Raw genomic sequence first — 19,138 nt, 5'->3', positions numbered from 1 at the left:
AAAAAAAAAAAAAATCCACTATAGTTTTGACAGATGTTACACTCCAAAAGTAAATACATTTTAGCTAATTACTTAGGAAGGAATATAACAATCTCAGACTTTTAAACATCAACATAAAAAGTGTCATGATATGATATAGTAGATTTTATGTAAGCAGAGGAGGAAAAGGAGATAATTTCAGTGAGAATAATATCAGGCAATTCTCAGAATGTAATTGCCACAATTTGCTAAGTAATCTAAATTCTCTTTTAAATGAAGAAATGATACGTTTTTCTTTTTTCTTAAGTAAAGAATATATAGCTTACATTTTTACAGTGCACTCACTGTTATCTTTTCTGTTTTTCTCAGGTGATTGAACTTCCCTGCCCTTTCCTACTATTTCTATAGCTCCAACATAAAGATGGGAAGGTGGAACTGGAAAGATGTCAATTCTTTAGTGGCCCATTATCACTGCAGCGTCCCTGCCTCCCAGAAATCTGTTTGCATATTATTAAAGACTAGAAATTAGTAGAGTGGGAAAGTGATCAGATCACCACCAGTCCTACAAGGAGCTATCTATGGAGGGAATGAAGCAAAGAAAAAGACACTGGGACTCGAGTGCAGAGTTCTTATATCACTGGACTCTGAAGCAGAAAATAAAAGTCTGTGTAAAACTTAGAGAAAGAATAGAGTTCAGAGTCAGAGAACTATTGATGAAAGCATCTTGTTGATAGGTGAACAAAGCAAGGCTTTGTGTGAGCACTGGCTAATTAAGTCTTGCAATTACTCAGAGAGCTTTCTTTTGTGCGGAGGAGAGAAACATATAAGAGTGATGCATAAGTTCAGATTGAAAATACTTATTCATATTCTTAGGGAAAGGGCCATTTTCCTGTGAAACAAAGCCAGTGTCGCCCATTTCCCACTTGGAGCAGACGTGGGGAAAGTGGGAGAAGCCTATTTTAAAGTAGGTGAAATTGTGGGCCATGAAAAGTGCCTTTGACTCACTACTTCAATGGATTTAACCTTTATTAAATATAGAACCCCTATGAAAATAGCCATAAGCTGAGAGAATTGCTTCCAATGCACACTCCTTTTCTTAGTGGTCATAGAAAAAACAAAGCTTGATAAGCTCTTGAAGCTGGAGTATTCTTCTCCCATATGGGAGTTATTATTTCCAGTTCAGTGTGTCTCAAAGTAAGGGTCAGGTCTCTTAGAGGCCATAGGGGTCTGAGAGGGTTAACACGGAACAGAACTACAGAAATCTGAAGTGATCGGTGTTGATGATGGTAGTGAACTCTGAGCTACATAAACCAGATGAAAAGGTTTCTACTCATCAGTCCTCGAGCTGAGTTGCATCTTAGCAAACACTCCAGTACATTTCCTCTCCAAGAGGGGGCTCCAAGCTGCCATTTCATGGCTTCAAAGAAGAGCTTAGAAAACTCATGCTTGTTTTTCAGTGTGGGAAACACGTTGCCAGCAGGAGAACCTGAAGCAAGTAGGGCAAAGAGGAAGACACTGACTGAAAGCAGTTCCTAGTTCAGGAGGAAAGCTGGCAAGCCTCTATGGAGACATAAACCAAAACCCCAGGTGCTATACATTTTTGACCCCAGAAAATGTGAACTCAAATTCCTTTCCTGATAAATTCTTGTGTAACACTTTTTTTTTCATTCTAACAATGTCTCCTTTAAGTTTTTTGTTGGCTCTTGCACTATCCCCAAGAACATTATATCTTAGGAATAGTAACCTCATCTTAGAAATGTCTCAGAAACCAATTGAAAAGTTACAGAGGTTTGTCTTGCTTTCTGAGCCCTTTCTTTTGTTCTTATAATCAATCACAAAGGAGTAAACTGAGGAGTGGGATGAAGGTTTTGATGATTATCAGTGCTTTCATCATTCACAACCTTACTAATAAAACAGCAAACAGACACCCTTCTTTTTCCAATCTGTTGAAACTTACAGTGATTACTACTAGGAAGGCAACTCTCTGAGGCAATATTTCTCTTCTTCATAACTGAACAAGTACCAGCTTACAAACTATCGGTACTGAGGAGCGGTGACACCCTCCTGTCAGAAAAGTCATTTGTTGGCAGAAAATGCTACGGATACCTTAGTTTTCATCTTTCAGAATTTCTCATGCAGATGAGACACAGTAACCAGTGCTGAGCTTCCACTATTAGCAATTCAGTCAGCCTAGGCTCAGAGATTATCTTCCTTGTTTCATGGAAAAACGCAGGCATACAAAACACAACAGGTGTAGATAGAATTAAGAGAGCAGTCATTCTAAAAGTTAGCTTTATAATAATATATAGTGGTGAACTATGTGATATTATTGTTAAAAATAGTATTTTAAAAGTCTTGCCTAGAAACACCTGTGTCGATATAGTGTCATTTGTTACCGATTCAGATCTACTACATGAGAATTGGGTCTGAGGCCCTGGAAACTATGTTGTATCTGAGTACCTTGCAAAAATTCCTCATGCTAAAGTTTTTCAGTGACTGGATGAAGACATAAATTCATTTGGAATGGTCAAGCCAGAGAACACTGTCCCATCACTGCGTTCAGTAAACATTATTGAATCTTACTTGTGCGCAATGACACTACATTTATAAACAATGGGTCCAGGCATGGCCCTTTTCTTCAAGAGGCTTAAAGTTAATCAACCTAAGAAATATATTCAGTCCAGGAGTATAGACCGGAAGCTATGAAAAACTCTTTCTAGGGATGGAATATCTTGCAGGCATTAAGAAAATATATTAGAGTATATCTATCACTTGCCCTGTCTGCAATATGATGTACTCTAAATCTTACATTTCTTTTGTATTTAGTAGTCAAGTTTATAATCAAAGTTGTAGTACATAGTTTGAAATTATAGCCATGAGCCAAGAATCACCTAAAAAAAACCTCTTATTTCCTGACAATTTGCAAAAATGTGCTTAAAGATTTTAATATTTGCAAGTATATATAAAATATATGGATTTATCAAAAAATCTGGAACATCTCTAAAAATGTTTGATTCTCTACATCAAATCATAATAGGTAATTTGTTATGATTCTTTACCTTTAAATTACCTCTATCCAGGAAAAAGAAAGCAGCAATACATAAGAAATTTATTGTTAGCAAACAGAAAGTATCTGCAAATATTAATAAATTGAATGAATTAAACCTATTCAAAAGATGCTTACACCTCTTGGAAGAATGTATTTTACAATAGAAAAGTAAAGAGATGTCTTTACTTCTGTGTGCTTCTTTTTTGAGGAAATAAAATTTTAATATTATTGGGTAGTTATATCACTGTCACTCTCCAGATGATCTGGGATACAATAATTGTACAAACAATCCTATTTATTTTGAGTGAAATTATTACTTAATGCCCTTTTGAATTGTAAATGTGTAAATCCTGATCATGTCCCACTGTTCTGGGTATGTCTCTTGCTCAAGATCTAACAGTCTAACAATGAAAGAGCCATGTGCTTGTGAGAAGTCTGTAAGTGCTGACTCAGCCAGGCAGGAGGTGCTAAGATTAATGGACACCAACCTGTGGGGAAAAGCAGTTTGCGAGTGTTAAGGGCCTTGGTGGGAGAAACATTCCTCCTGTGAAGCAGAGAACACACACTTCGCCCTTCCATTCACCCCACAGCCAGACATCCTGTTGTATATGTCTGAATCCCATGTGATAGCACTATGGGAACATTGCATCTCTATTCAGTAATGATTCAATCAAGCACCAACTCATCATACATTTTAGCGTAAACTCTGCCATAATATTTTTAAAGCATGACAATTTTGTTTTCATCTAACATTGCGTTCTGTAGAAAGTAGCAAATTTGACTATAACAAAGTCTATGGAAATTCATATGAAAATAAAATATACTCAATTATTTCTTTAATATTAGCCTATATGCTACAGGATACTAAAGAAAATAATGCATAGGCATGCAATGTAGTGGCATACTATGTACATTCTAATTATTTAAAATGTATTTCAAATTTGCATAGTATGAGAAAATAGTAAAAGGCGAAAGATTTATACCATCTGAAGAGAAACCAGAGTATGAGAAATTAGAAGACATTCTTGTGTCAGACAAAATATGTTCCATATTTTAGCACAAGTGTTCAATTTTATTTGCAGACAGTAAAGAGATCCACATTTTGCATTTCATATTTTTGCTTATCCGGGATATTTGACAGTTTAATATGTCCTGTTAATAGACTCCTAAAGGGTGACAGTAATAAGGAGCACTGAGTGATTCAAACCTTACTTAGCTAACAATTTGTCAATACGGTGGTTCCATGTCAAAGCTTGCTTTAATTCAGTTGGTGTGTTACAAATATTAGATTTTGCAAGTACAACAAACAAATGCTTGTGTAAATATTTACTGAATATCTACTACATATGATGTGCTATTTCTGACCATGGGGGATAAAGTAATAAATAAACGAGTAATCAAGCACAGGGTAGTGCTAATGTCAACAGTGGAAGGCAAGGGAAGTTATACAAGTCAGTCAAGTTAAGAATAGTTGTAAACAAACATCATTATTCCCTATTCTTCCAAAAGAAAACAAAAGATTACACTTCTGCGTTTTTAATCAGTTTTCAGTTTTGCCTTTGCTTTCCTTTTTAAAGTGTCCCATATATAATATAATGAGACCAAACAGGAAATTTGGTGTCATCTTTTACACTAATTAACCTTGTGACCTTAAATAAATTAGTTAAATTTTTGTGAGTCACAGTTTCCTGAGATCATTTATAGTTTTATTGAAGAGAAAAATTAAAATATCACTTATGAGAAAGTGCACTACACACTATAGAAATCAAACATTTGTCCTCTATCAGGGTTTGGGGGATTCCAGGTGAATCATCGATGTTACCTCCAAGAGGCCATCTTTGAATTCAAATAATTTTAGACATTAATGTAACCATGTGTAAATAAGATGATTTCTATCTATTTAACTTCTAGTCTCTCGTTCTCTTGGATGTCCTCCTCCAAGTGGTAAATGTTAGCTGTAAAGTGAAATAACAAGTAAATGCATATTTTCTGCTGAAAAATTGTACTCAAAATAGATGTATATGCATTGTAACTTATAATGCTACAGAACCTTACATTTTACAAGCTTGTTATAAAATCTTTCTTTAATGTCATCTCAACGGAAAAAGTCAAGAATTTAGGGCTAGTGGTCCTGTGGTGAAATTTACTAGAGTTTTGGCTAAGGGTGATGTGAACAATTTGTCTTAAAACAACAATAGAAAGACTGAGATTTTTCTCATTTTCATTAATTATTTTTATCTGTCATATTTTTAACACACATGTATGTATTGTACTAGAAACTCCACATACCCGAATGAATTTGCACAAAGAGCTGGATGAAATATCCTGAGGATATTTGTTAGTCTTTTCTTGTGAGAATGATTACCTCAGCAAAACGCAGATGAACAATGAATTCATTACCCCAGGGGAAAAATTCAAATATTCTATTTTGTTTGGTAAGTAACTAAATGAAGTAATAAATACTGTTTTTGTTTTCTCTGATGTCCTTAAAAATACAATCATGCCTTAATCCAGGAAAAATAAACAATACTAGCTATTTTGAATATTTCTCCTGGTTAACACTTTGTACTTTAATTTCATCTTCTTCCTGGACCAGCAGGAAATCCTGTCTGTCAATGAATCAGTAACTCCTTATGTTTATTACTACAAGACTTAAAAGAGCCAGACATATGTGGAATAAAACTTGTCTAGCAGGGGATTTAGCTCAGCGGTTCGGTGGCCTGCCTTGCAAGTGCAAGGACCCGAGTTCAATCCCCAGTACAAAAAAAAAAAAAACAAAACAAAACAAATAAAAAAAACTTGTCTAATTATCCTGTCTTCAAATTATCCTATTATTCTATGTTAACAACAACCTTTCATAGGCTATGTTGTTTTGTAAATATGCTGGATGACACATGTAGAATAATTTTTCACTATTTTATTCTCCTACTATAGCTTCTTAAGGATCTTTCTCCCTCTCTTCCCCCCTTCCTTCCCTCCCTCCCTTCTTTCCTCTCTCCCTCTCCCTCTCTCTCTCTTCTTTTTCTTTCTTTTTCACATTTCTTAAATTACTTTCAGTATTAAAATCTCAAGGTATTTTGTTCATCCCTCCTGAGGAGGGATTATAAGCAGTTCTAAGTTTGAACACATTAATATTTTTATGTTCATACCTGTCTGTTTACAACTATTTCTGTTCTTTAAAATCTGCTTCAGGATCCTTAATTCAATTACAAGACAGAAAAAGCTGATTATATAGTATAAACTTGTATGAAATCCCACACGTGTAGGTACAAGAAAAATGAAGGAAAGAAAAAGTAGTAAAAATGAACTATTTCTTAGCATTTCAATTTAATAGCTATTTAAAAAAAATCTACCACTATTGTGAAATATATCATAGTGCGTTTATTCTAGATTTCTTATTTCTTCTTTATTATCATTCACATGAAACTTCCAGATAAAGAGGACAAACCTGACAGTGTTGCTTGAGACTATATCTATATTCCTGAGTAATGAGAAGAGAGATTGCATAACATGCACAATATATCATTCAAATGTTTAAGTAATCACCTGTAAGTTAATTTAGATTAAATACATTGATATGACTTGTGAACAAAGCTAACACTAAATTATACAGTTATCAAAGGTCAGAGGAAAAAGAAAGAAAGCAAGAAAATCTCTCATTTTAGCATTTACAACTTTCTCTACCCACAAAATTCTTTATTCAGTCATGTTTCCTTCCAGTAGAGACTCTTTAGTACTTTGAGGTCCTTAGAGACTCTGGAGAAAATAACACAGCCATGTATTCCTTTCTTATTTCAATTACTGAAAATATGCTAAATTATTAAAGAAAAAAAATAAAAATGAGTAGAAAGGAAGATGTATTGTTCCCTTCATTTAACAAATAATTCAAGAATTTATTGTGATATTCTTTAAAAAGCCAAAGTTAGGTTTATTGATTTTTAGTATTTTCTGTTAACTTTATCATTGTTTGCTTTCCAGATTTCTTATTTATTTTACCTTCATCTAGGTCCTATGTGAATTAAATTTATTCTAGGCCTGGGCCATTTCTGATAACTATTTCTTATTTCTTAATTTTAGATCAATGTTTTCAAGTGGTTATTTGGCATGTTATATATTTTAATTTAATGACTGAAGTTAAATTCAATATAAATATTTCTCTTCACAGAAATAAAATAAATTAAATATAAGACACTGAAGATTAATAGGGAAATAAAATGCACATTGAAAATAAATTTGATTTTTGGATCATTAATTCTTGTATTTTTTAGGGATTCCCATCATAATTTCAAATCAAAAATTCTTTCAAAAAAGTGAAAATAGAGGAAAAATTGGAAGCAATACTTCAGTACATAGGGAGGGCAGGGGGGCTTGAAGGGGAATGGGATAAAAGAAAATAAAATAATATAAAAACAATTATTCAAGGTATGTTTTTATACAGTCATAATGATATCAAACAAACATTTCAAACTGAGTTTTAAATCATTTAAATTAATGTTAAAATGTGTTTTAATAAATATCTTAAAAATAGATGAACTGTTACCTATAATGCAACTAACAATTGAAGCTTTTGAAAAGTTTCTTTATGATAAAATGAACAAATAAATAGTCCACATTTAGTAAAGACACTGAGTCTCTAGCTAATTAAGGATGAAACTGTAATATAAGCTCTTTAAAAAAAGGAGATTTAGCAGTAAATTCCCATTCAGACTGTCACTTCATGTTTAAATTATAGAGTACGTAGTGATATTTTGAATTTATGGACTAGATCAAAGCTTTGCTCTCACAGAAATAAATCAGCTAATTTCAATATCAAATATGTTTCTAGGATGAAGGTTAACTTTCCAGTTTTAAGCTATCCAGTAACACTTCAGTACTATGTGTCTAATCACCACCTTATCACAAGATTGTAAATATGGTGGACTTTGGAGATACACAATTCAAGCTCCTCTTTTTACATGGAAGCAGTGTCACTGAGATTAAAATAAAACTTGTCTGATGTCTCACAACATTTACTGATAAAAATGGGAAGTTAATCAGGTGTCCTGGTTGTAGGTCAATTCTCTTTCTGTCATAATTTTTTTGAGATTACAGAGTGAGAATAATTTTGATATCCCACTTGAGTAAAATGAAAACCACTTTTAGAGTTTTTACCCCTTAGCTAAATTAAGGACATAATATTAGTTAAAGTCAGATACATAAGCCGCTATTGCTATATACATGATAAGATGTGCTTGCTTTGGGAGCACATATGCTATATATGTAATAAGAGGTTTTACACTTGATCTTAGCCAAAAGGCCAAGAAGCGATGATAAGAGGTTTTGAACAAATGCTTAAATGTGTAAGCTTTTCTTTTTTTGTGGTGGTATGTGTAGAGCGGAGGCATTGTATTTCATTTTTAGAAGTAATTCTTGACTGTGTAATTAAAATGTCTCTGCCTCAAATCTCCATTCTACCTCTCTCATCTTTTAAGGAATATACTTTATGAAAAGTAGTTATCTAACTCACATATCATAAATATAAATGAGTTTGCCATTGCTAGGGAAACATAATAAAATTTATTTTAAAAAGGAGAAAAGAAAGTGGGAGGTAGTCATCTTTATTTTGTATGGCTTGTGTGGTATCATAGAAGTTGAATTGAAAATTAAGTTCTTTCTGACACAAAGGAGAGGTCTGAATTAACACCACATAGTAAATTTATGAAAGATAAATATATTGTAAAACTATAAGAGATGTAATGGCTGGCTATAGAGTAAATGAGAAGAAATAGATCCTTAAGATTGATGATATTAAAAATTATCTCAGTATAAATTTGTGAATGCAAAACTCTTAATTTTTTTACATCCACGTTCATGGTGAATTAAAATGGATAATATAGTGTTTAAAACTGACTAAATGTATTGGAAACTAGGCTTATAATAAGATATTAATAAACACTAATATGAGAAAAATATTAAGTTATTCTCACTTTGTCTGAAAATTAAAATAACTTTAAAATAATATCACATGAGAGCATCCACTGTATTTAAAGAAAAATACAATGAATTTTTTCCCTATAATTCAGAATTTTAAAAATGATGAAATATTAGGAGGAAAATATCTATTTATATAACTAATGAATTACTTATATTATAACATTTAAAACAAATTTCTTTATAGATATTGAAAAAAGGCAATCCTTAACAGTCATTTATACAGGGCGGGGGATTTAGCTCAGCGGTTTGGTGGCCTGCCTTGCAAGCTCAAAGACCTGAGTTTGATTTCCCATACCAAAAAAAAGAAAAAAAGATATATTTTTAGGCTGATAAAAATTATACATGAGAAGTAAAAATAATTCTTAACAATAAAACCATTTATAGCTAAATGGTGCACATTGAAGTAATATTCTTATGTGAAACAAATAGGGCACACATGTAAATACCTAATAGTTTATCTGATGTGAGAAACTGAAAGTGTAAAAATGGATGAAAATGTATAATAGATAATGTGAAACAGAAAAAAAAAAGGTGCAAAGGAGAAGGGGAAGTGGAAGGGGTAGTATAAAGGAAAGGGGTGGAATGGAATTAATATGAGAAAATGAAAAAATGGAAACAAAGACTTTGTAAATAGTGAAGGGTGAAGGGATTGAAGGGACGGCAGGATATGGGGAAAAATAAGACTCAAAATAAATTATGTAAAGGTACAAATCTCAATTGATGAATGTCACTATATTGTGTACCTAAAATATACCAATAAAATTTAAAAAGGAGAAATGAACAATTATCATGGATACAGCATCTTAATATCTGACATGGATTAAAATGCACCAAATTAATCTATCAACACAATTCATCAAAATGGAAATCACAGAATAAATTTCCATGGAACCTGAAAAACACTAAACTGCAAATAGAAAAGAAAGTTTGATAAAATAACCACCGAGCTTTTGAAAATGAAGACCTACTCTCACTTATTTCTAATTGGTATCCCCTCCAGGAGGCTAGAATTGGATGTATAGCACTATAAAAATGAGAGATTCTGAATTCTTTCATGACCTTGCTTTTTCCTTGTATAACTTTCACTGGATTGGCAACCAGGGGATGAAAGGTTAAAAAACAAAATAAACAAACAAACAAACAAACAAAAAACACCTCCCATGACTTTATGACAATTTTGGTCAGTTATTCTTAGTGATTATCCAAATTGACATAGTTTACTAGTTAAAATGCACATACAATACATTACCTGGATTGGAAGAGTAAGGACCCTGATAGGTTCTCTTTTCTATGAAAAAGTAATAATAATATCAAAAGTTAAGGTCCAGTCATTTATAACTCTGGAATCTAAATGCTTCCACAATCCAGAGAGTATTTACTAAAAGAGATGGTTGCACCTCAGTAATAGCAGTAAATACTGAGATAATGTCATTTGTCTAATCCTACCACTCTCCCCATCTCCAAGGTACCCTTGAAAGCCAATAACCTTATATTCATAACAAAAAAATAGCATCTTGACAGCTTTTGGATGAAAGGAAGAAGATTAAAGCTCCTCCAAAGCTGGTCTTTGATTGGCCTTGCAATTCTGTCTAAACTCACGTTTGCAATGTTTAGTTTTTTGATATAACTCGACAATACTTGCATGCAATCCGTACCTACACATTAAGATTAATCTTTAATTTGAAGAGTTTTGTCAAACTTATAAAAATTTTAAGTGATTTAAAAAAAACCCATAGCTTATTGAGATGGCAATAAAGGTTGAAGAAATCGAATCTGCAAAGCAAAATACTTAAAAGGAAAAGCGGAGATAAAAGGGCAACAATATATCCTTGGAGATTTACAAAACTGTACATTTGATAGGGGTCATGCACATACCAAGAAGAGAGATGAGATGGATCTGACAGTTCACCCATTCTGGTGTGAAGGCTCCTTGGAAGCAGGATGTAGAAGTTAAAAGTTATAGCTCTGACGTGCTTGCCCAAGCAGTGAATGCATTTTCTCCAAAGACACAGAACACTCCTCAGCAAAGGATTGTAGTTTATACATAATAGCAAGCACAACTTTCACTAGATAAATATATAAAAAAAGGCACAGACTTTAGTGAGTTTATTCAAGAAATTTATGAAGTGAACACACACAAATGAAAATATCAATCCAGAGCATAGTACAAAAAAATTCTCAAATCAAATATGTATTCTTTTCAGTTGCACATGAGTCATTCTCCAAATAGATCAAGCAGAAATGCAGAGGATTGGATCGTCAATACCTACTTTGAGAACCTGTGCTTGAATCAAATGGAAAACACAGAAGAAATGGACAGATTTCTTGATACTTATAAATTACTAAAGTTGAATGAGAAGATAAAAAAATTTCTAAATATCCCAATGACAATCAGTGAAATTGAAAATGTAATTAAAAATTTACCAAAAAAGAAAATCCCAGGTCCTGATACCTGACTGCTGAATTCTACAAAACATTTAGTGAAGAATTATTGCCATTTCTTTTTAAACTTTTCAATGAAATTGAAAGGGAAGCAAATTCCGTCTTGGAGACAAGTGTTATTTTAATTCTAAAAGCAGGGAAAGACCAAATCAAAAAAAGCAAACTACAGGTCAATCTCCCTAATGAACATAGATACAAAAATCCTCAATAAGATACTGGCAAACAGAATACAGATGGTCATCAATAAGATCATACACCCTGACCAAGTCAGATTTATTCCTGCAATGCAAAGATTATTCAACATATGTAAATCAATAAATGCAATACACCATATTAACAGAGTCAAGGACAGAAACCATATGATCATCTCAATAGATGCAGAAAAAGCATTCAACAAATTTCAACACCCATTCATGATGAAAATCTTGCACAAAATTGGAATAGATAGTCTTTATTTCAACTTAATAAAGGCTGTCTATGAAAAACCAACACCCAACATCATACTAAATGGTTAAAAACTAAAAACCTTCATGCTAAAATCAGGAACAAGACAAGGATGTCTGTCCACTGTCACCACTTCTATTAAATATAGTTTTTGAAACATTAGTCATAGCAATTAGACAAAAGAAAGAAATAAAAGCAATAAATATAGGAAAGGAAGAATTTATTTTTTTCCAGCTTTAATTGAGTTTATTGGTACATTTTAGGGATACAGTACAGTTACATCCATTGTTGGGATCTTGTACCTCTACACGACAAGTCTTGATTCTCATTTTTTCCCCTTACCTCTGCCCTCCCTTCACCCCCTCCTCCCCTCCCCATCTACAAACACTTTATTTTCATCTTTTCATTCTCTCACATTTTTTTCTTTTCCCTTTTTACTCTTCCCCTAACCATCCCACCTTCCCTACACCTTTAGCTCCTTTCTTCCAGTTTCTAAATGTCAGTAATCTTATTAGAATCTTATACATTGTTGCAGATTATTTACACCAGGGAAACTATTCAGTATTTACACATGTGTGACTTATTTATTTCACTTAGGAGTATATCTTCAATATGTAAGGAAAGAAAGAATTTAAATTGCTGATGATATGATACTCAGCATAGTAAATCCAAAAACTCTGGCAAAATATTTCTAGACTTAATCGACAAATTCAGTAGAATAGCTAGATAAAAAGTCAACACTCAAAATACAATAGTCTTATTGAACACAAATAACTACCTCAATGAGAGAGAAATAGCATAAAAAAAGAAAAGAAATATCTAGAAATCCATATAACAAAAGAAGCAAAAGACTTCTACACTGAAAACTATAGCACTCTGAACAAAGAGACTGAAGAGAATATAAGAAAATCCCTTGCTCCTAGTAGGAAGAATGAACATAGTGAAAATGGCCATACTTTCAAAACTGCTATACAGATTCAATGCAATCCTGATTTAAATTCGAAGAGTATATTTCAGAGAAATAGAGAAAATCATGCAAAAATTTATTTGGAACCAGGAGTGACCTGAAATGGCAAAAGCCATTCTAGGCAACAGAAACATGACAGGGTGTATCACAATTCCCAAGTTGAAACTATACTACAGATCCACTGTGATAAAAACAGCATGGTACCGACAAAGAAATAGACCCAAAGATCAGTGGACTAGATTAGAAGATACAGAAAAAACCCTAGATATACTCAACTACCTTATCTTTGATAAAGGAGCCAACCATCCTCAATGGAGGAAATATAGCTGCTTAAATAAACTGTGTTGGAAAAACTGGATTTCAACTTGCCAAAGATTAATACTAGATCTCTACATTTCCCCATGCACTAAACTAAAATTGAAGTGGATTAAATATCTAAATATTAAAACAGAAACACTAAACTTGCTAGAAGATAAGTTATGTAGATCTCTTGAAGACACCGGCATAGAAAAAGACTTTATGAACAAATCCCCAGTACCACATGAACCAGCACAAAGAATCAACAATTGGGATCTCATCTTATTAAAAAGCTTCTGAACTGCAAGATAAACCACCAACAGAGCTTAGAGACAGCCTACAACGTGGGAAAAAATTTTAGCAGTTGTTCCTCAGACAAAGGTCTATTATCTAGAGTATACAAATAACTCAAAAAAAATCATAACCTTCAAATATAAAGACCTCATTAAAAAATGGGCATCTGAAATGAAGAGACATTTCTCAGAGAAACAAGTAAAAGCAGCAATTGAATATATGAAAAAGTGCTCAACACCACTGGTCATCAGAGAAATGCAGATGAAAACAACACTGAGATTCCACCTCACCCCAGAAAGAACAGCTATCATTCAACCAATAACAAAAAATTCCGTTGGGGTTGAAGAAAAGAACCCTTCTCCATTGTTGTTTGCAGTGCAGACTGGTGCAAGCACTGTGGAAATCAATATGGAGACACCTCAAAAAACTAGGATTGGAGGTGCAGTGTGACTGAGCCATCCCCCCACTGGGTATCTTTCCAAAAGAATTAAAAGAATCACACCACAGTGACATATGTGCACCAATGTTTATAGTGGCACAGTTTGTAATAGATAAAATTTGGAAACAGGCCAATTGCCCATCAATTGGAAACTGGGTAAAGAAGTTGTGGTTTTTCTATAAATGGAGTACTACTCAATCATAAAGCATGAGAAACTAGAGTCATTTGTAGATAAATGAACGCATATTGAGGCCATACTCTTAAGTGAAATAAATAGGACACACATGTAAATACTGAATCGTTTCTCTGGTTTGAAAACTAAAAGTGTAAATAAGGTTCAAATTGTTTATTTGCTAACATGAAATAGGAAGACAAGGGCTAAAGGAGTAGAAGTGGAAGGGGTATGGGAAAGGAAATAAGGGAAAAGAAAAAATATGAGAAAAGGGAATAATGGAAAAAAAGTCCTTATAAATAGAGAAGGGTGGAGGGGGTGAGGGGATAGCAGGGAAATGGGGAAAATAAGAACCAAGATATATCCTGTAAAGGCACTAGATCCCAATGATGAGTGCAACTGTACTGTGTACCTAAAAAGTACCAGTAAAGTTAATGAAAGAAATTTATGGGGAGGGCAGGGGATTTAGCTCAGTGGTTCCGCTGCTTGCCTTGCAAGCTCAAGGTCCCTAGTGCAATCTCCAGTATCCCCCCCAATAAAAAAGAAATTGGTGGAGAAATAGGATATTGCCATGATAAAAAAATCTAAATAAATTCATGACAATGAAATCAGCACTTCAAAAAATTCTCAACAGTATCCTAGAGACACTGAACCTAACAATGCCAAATAAAGCTCAATAAAATGAATGTAGAGTGAGCAATTACATAGAAAGGAAAGAAAATGACAGAGATCAAAACCTATCAATAACTGGATTTGAACTGTATCAAGTTTTAAATGAAGAGACACAGACTGGCCAAATTGATCAAGAAACAAAATCCTATAGGGTCCTGCATACGATAAACATATTTAATACAAAACAACTTCTTAGATAAAAAAAATGAAAGGATGGAAAACAATATTCCATGCAACAAAAAAATTAAAAGCAAGCAGTAGTTAAGCAATTTTTAGAAATAGCTACCCTATTTTAAGCCAAAAATGATCAGAAGAGGCAAAGAAAGTCACTAGATATTGAGGAAGGGAAAAATTCAACAGGAAGAGATAACAATTACAAACACATATGTATCAAACAATAACACTCCCAACCTCATAAATCAAACTTAGTAAATATTAAATAATATAAACATCATTAAAATTATAGTGGGAGACCTCAATTCCCTCTATCACAAAGATACATGTGAACTTGACAAAAAATCAACAAAGAAGTATGAGTTCAAAAAACTTTTGAAAAAACAGGTACCTACAGAGTGTTCTATGAAACAACAGAATACACATTCTTAGCATCATATAAAACTTTTTCCAAAGTAGATTACATGCTAGGTAATAAAGCAAACTTATGCAAATACAAAAGGATCAAAATTATACCATGTGTATTATTAGATCATTGTGCAATGAAACTAGAGGTCAGTGAAGAAAGAATGACAGAAATTATGGGAACAGATAAAAATTAAATGACACATTTCCACTAATCAGTGGGTAACAGAAATCAAGGAAGGAATAAGACATTTACTAGAATTAAATGATAAGGCCAGTACAAAAAAGCAGAATTTATGGAACACAATGAAAGGAATTCTAAGAGGGAAGTTTATAGCTGAGAATGCCGATATCAGAAAAGGAGCAGAATGAGTCCAAATAAATAATTTAATAATCAATTTCAAGGTCCTAGACAAACAAGAAAAATTGAAATCTAAATATATTACAAAGAAAATTATACAGATCAGAGCAGACATCAATGAATCAGAGATTAGAAAAACAATATAGTAAATCAATAAATTGATGAGCTTTTTTTTGAAAGCATGAGCAAATTACCAAAGAGGAATGAAAAGTCCCAAATCAATGCTACTATAAGTTTTACAGCAGAAGAAAACAATGGATACCACCAAATTCCAGAAATATTAACTACTTAATATTAGTAGTATTATTAACTACTTAATGAACCTATATACCAACAAGTTGGAGAATTTTAAAGAAATGAATAGATTCCTAGATATGAACTACCAAAACAGAAACAAAAAGATTTAAAAATGCTGACTAACCTAATAACAGACCATCAAATTGAAAAATAAACATAGAGGTAAGGGTAAAAAATGAGAATCAAGACTTGTCATGTAGAGGTACAAGATCCTAACAATGAATGTAACTGTACTGTATCCCTAAAATGTACCAATAAACTCAATTAAAGCTGGAAAAAAAAGAAAAATAAACATAAAACAAACAAACAAAAACCCTATCATCTGGGAAAAAAGAAAGCCCATAACCTAGTGGATTCATTGCTGAATTCTAGCAAATTTCAGGGAAGATCTAATGCTAGTACTCCCCAGTAATAAATTTGAAAGTGAAGAAGTACTCTCAAAGTCATTCTTGGAAATTAGCATCACCCTGATTTTCAAAATCAGCCAAGGATCCAACCAAAAAATCACATGACAATCTTTTCAAAGAATATAGTTGCAAAAATCTTCAACAAGATACTGTCAAAGAGAAAGCAGCAAATTATTTAAAAGATTATAGATCATGACCAAGTAGGCTTTACTGGAGTGATGAAATATAGTTAATCATACACGAATCAAAAGTAACCTATTGTATTAACAGAAGCAAGAACAAAAAAATGTGATCACTCATTAGAGATAGAGAAAACCTTTGAAAAAACCCAGCATCATTTTATGATAAAAACACTAAAGAAAATAGGTGTAAAATGACATTATCTCAACTGATAAAAGTCACTTATAACTAATCTGTTGGCAATATCATAAGAAATGGTCAGAAAAAATGAAAACTTTCCTTCTAAAATAAAGAAGGAAAACCACATCTTTATCCACTTTCCATTGGATGGGAAAATGGGCTGTTCCCAAGTTGTAGCTATTACAAAAGGTGCTGCTATTGACATGGGTGTTCATATATCACTGTGATATGATTCTTTTAATTCTTTTGGACAGATACCCAACAGAGGGATAGCTGGTTCAAATGAAAACTCTGGTGCTAGTTTTTTTTTTTTTTTTTTTTTTTTTTTAGGTAAATCCATATTGTTGCATCAGTCTGCACTCCCACCAACAATGTAAAAAGGTTCCTTTCCCCCCACAGCCCCTCCAACATTTGTTATTGGTTGGTTTCTTAATAGCAGCCATTCTTTGTGGGGTGAGGTGGAATCTCAGTGTTGTTTACATCTGCATCTCTCGAATGATCAGTGATGTGGAATATTTTTTCACATATTTACTTGCTGCTTTTCCTTCTTTGTCTGAGAAATGTCTGTACATTTCAGATGCCCATTTTTGAATTGGGTCTTTATATTTGAGGGGCCTGATTGTTCTGAGTTCTTTATATATTCTTGATAATAGTCCTTTGTCTGAGGAAAAGATGGTAAAAAGTTTTTTTCCACATTATAGGTTGTCTCTTAGTTCTGTTGATAGTTTCTTTTGCAGTGCAGAAGCTTTCTAATAAGATGAGATCCCAGTTGCTGATTCTTTCTGCTAGTTCCAGTGCTACTGAGGATTTGTTCATAAAATCTTTTCCTATGCCAATGTCTTCAAGAGTTCTGCCTAACTTATCTTCCAGAAAGTTTAGTGTTTCTGTTTTAATATTTAGAACTTTCATCCACTTGGATTTTACTTTAGTACAAAGTGAAAGATAAGAGTCCATTTTTAATCTTTGGCAGGTTGAAATCCAGTTTTTCCAACACCATTTATTAAAGAGGCTATCTCCTCCACTGAGGATGGTCAGCTCCTTTGTCAAATATGAGGTAGCTGAGTACATCTGGATTTGTTTTTGTGTCTTCCAATCTGTTCCACTGATCCTCAGATCTGTTTCTTTTCCAGTACCATGCTGTTTTTATCACAGTGGCTTTGTAGTATAGTTTCAAATTGGAAATTGTTATATAAAGAAGATGTGTTTTTTCTATAAAATGAAATATTGCTCAGCCATAAAGAATGAGAAATTAGATTCACTCACAGGGAAATGGATACATATGGAGGATATACTCCTAAGTGAAATAAATTAGTCACACATGTGTAAATATCAAATAGTTTCTCTGGTGTGAATAAACTGTAATAGTACATAAGATCAAATGAGATAACTGACATAATGAAATGTGAAGAAAAGGGCTAAAGGTGTAGGGAAGGTGGGATGGATAGGGGAAGGGTAATAAGGGAAAAGAAAAAAATACGAGAAAATGAAAAGATGGAAATAAAGTGTTTGTAAATGGGGAGGACAGAAGGGGGTGAAGGGAAAGCAGGGACAAGGGGAAAAAATAAGAACCAAGACCTGTCATGTAGAGGTACAAGATCCCAATAATGAATGTAACTGTACTGTATAACTAAAATGTACCAATAAACTCAATTAAAAAAAAGAAAAAAAACTTTTGCACATGTAAAATGAAGAAGAAAATAAGAATATCCATGATCATCATTCCTATTCAACGCAGTCCTAAAACTATTAGCCAGAGAAATCAGGTGGGAGAAAAAAATAAAAATATAGGAAAAGAAAAAATAAAAAAAGAGAAAATTATAATGAATTCCAAAAAAGCCCCCCAAAATTCCACGAAAGATTCCTAGAAACAACAGCCAAATTCAGCAAAGTATCAGGGTACACAATTAACACACAAAGATCAACAATGTTCCTATATACCAAAAATGAACTCCCTAAGAAAATAATTAGGAAAACAATACCATTGATATAGCAAAAAAATCTAATTTTATTTGCCTTCATGGCAGAAAACTGTGCTTCAGAGTATTGTGAATGAAAGCAGGCTTTTCAGTGCTTTTGTGGCTGTATCAGGATGTTCCATTTTAATGTTCATCCAGAATATATTGTAATTTGAAATTGTCTCACTTATACTGTTAAGGCCACTGTCATTCATGATTTCAAGCCATTGGTCTTCTTTTAGCACAAACTGAATTCACCTGGCTTATTCAGGAATGCAACCCAGATCCATTTTTCCAAGTTTGATGGTCTTCAGTGGTTAAGAAATAATGTTCCAACTCTTTATTCTTTCTTTGTTTCTTTGTTTCTTTGTTTCTTTCTTCCTCTCTCTCTCTCTCTCTCTCTCTCTCTCTCTCTCTCTCCTATTTTTTTTGACACAGGAGATTGAACTAA

The sequence above is a fragment of the Fukomys damarensis genome, unplaced genomic scaffold, assembly GCF_012274545.1.
Source record: "Fukomys damarensis isolate Sample0158 unplaced genomic scaffold, DMR_v1.0_HiC HiC_scaffold_24, whole genome shotgun sequence".
Taxonomy (NCBI): Eukaryota; Metazoa; Chordata; class Mammalia; order Rodentia; family Bathyergidae; genus Fukomys; species Fukomys damarensis.
The sequence above is the reverse complement of the archived record's forward strand: the minus strand, read 5'-3'. Positions refer to the sequence as shown.